Here is a 1,639-nt window from a genome sequence, read left to right on the forward strand (position 1 = left end):
CAGATGAAGGTTGAATCAACATTGATTCCTAAATGATTCGATGTAGAACAAACACAAATATGCATGCAGATCCACGTTCAGATGGTTGAATCAACGTTGATTCCTGACTGATTCAATGTAAAATCAACACAAATATGCATATAAATTGACGTACAGATGATGGTTGAATCAACATTGATATAATGTCAGTTATRGTTGAAACCCTAACGTTGATTCAACATACAAGTCACCGACCACTTTCAATGTTTCAATGTCAGCGTTCAACGTTGATTCAATGTTTCTGGCTGACATTGATTCAATGTTGTTTCAATCATTCTGTGCTATCCGGGGATATTGGAAACAGCAAAAAGTCATTTATGGTAATATGTTTGAGTAACATGGCAGCTTAATTAAATCAAATTGACCGTAAACTTCTGAGAAATGAAACACACAAAATGAAACTTCTACAGGTATGACGGATTTATAATATTGTATCGCAATATTGTAAGGTATGCTGGATTTACGGGTATGACATATAGTCAGAACACCTGACTATATGGTGTTCTGACTATATGAACACCATATGTGATTCGGGCTTTTGACTTTGCGGGAAGGCGCCTCCTGCGGGAAGGCGTAAGGTATGGGGCTTTAAAGACAAAGTCTTTAGAAAACGGTCTCGGCACTTATACCTTTCTTTTTCGTTTTGTGTGGCAACACTTGTGAACGAACCTTCATCTTCAGTCTATGCTAAAACCTATATCTGAAAAGATGGAGGGATAGACGGAGAGAGAGGTAAAAGACAGAAAGGATAACCTATTCTATCCTCTCCAGTCCAGTCTAACTGGTTCGTTCTTACAAACGTCAACCTGCAAGACATAAAAGACAAAAGGTTTAGTTAGAATGTACGTTAAAAGCAGAGTCTTTAAACGTTTAATCTACAGTCTTTAAATGTAGATTCAGACTGCTCGTAAATCGAGCATACCTTGTGGTAATGCGCATGCGCACATCAATGTTACGAGGTTTTTTTTTACCTCACCGCACGTCACTGGCCAATACAGATGCATTAGCAATTTATTAAAATCTGTTTTTGATTATAAGGAAGACATTAAATAGGAGTTATAAAAGTCAAAATATCAATACTGCAGAATCTAACTTTTACTAAAAAATTTACGTTTCTACATATTTGCTGAAATTATCTCCTAATGTAAAACAGATAATCTGTGGGAAAAAAATTAGCTCATCTGCTTTCTCCTAGAACTAACTAGAAACAACCAATCAGAGTCAGGAGGCGGTGGCGTTTTCTGTAGCAGTTCTGAACGCCTAAGCTAGTCAGCATAGCCACCGATGGGTTTTACGTTCACGGTAAGTTTTTTCTCCTCCATTAGCATATTTATCAAGTACATGTGCCTGATTGAGAGCGCTAAGACCCGCTTCCTGGCTCTGATTGGTTGGTTTCAGCCAAGAGCGGTGCATTTCTTTAGATGGATAGTAGCTTTTCACAAATTATCTGTCTTGTGTCCCATCAGAACACGGTGACAGTTTTAACAAATATTCAGGGGCAGAGGACACAAAAATAAGAATATTCTTCAACATATTTTTACTCAAGTTAAAATAAAAAGTAGCCACCTAAGAAATTTATCAAATTATTAAACATTTTATA

This window comes from Poecilia reticulata, linkage group LG15 (assembly GCF_000633615.1).
Source record: "Poecilia reticulata strain Guanapo linkage group LG15, Guppy_female_1.0+MT, whole genome shotgun sequence".
NCBI classification, from domain to species: Eukaryota; Metazoa; Chordata; class Actinopteri; order Cyprinodontiformes; family Poeciliidae; genus Poecilia; species Poecilia reticulata.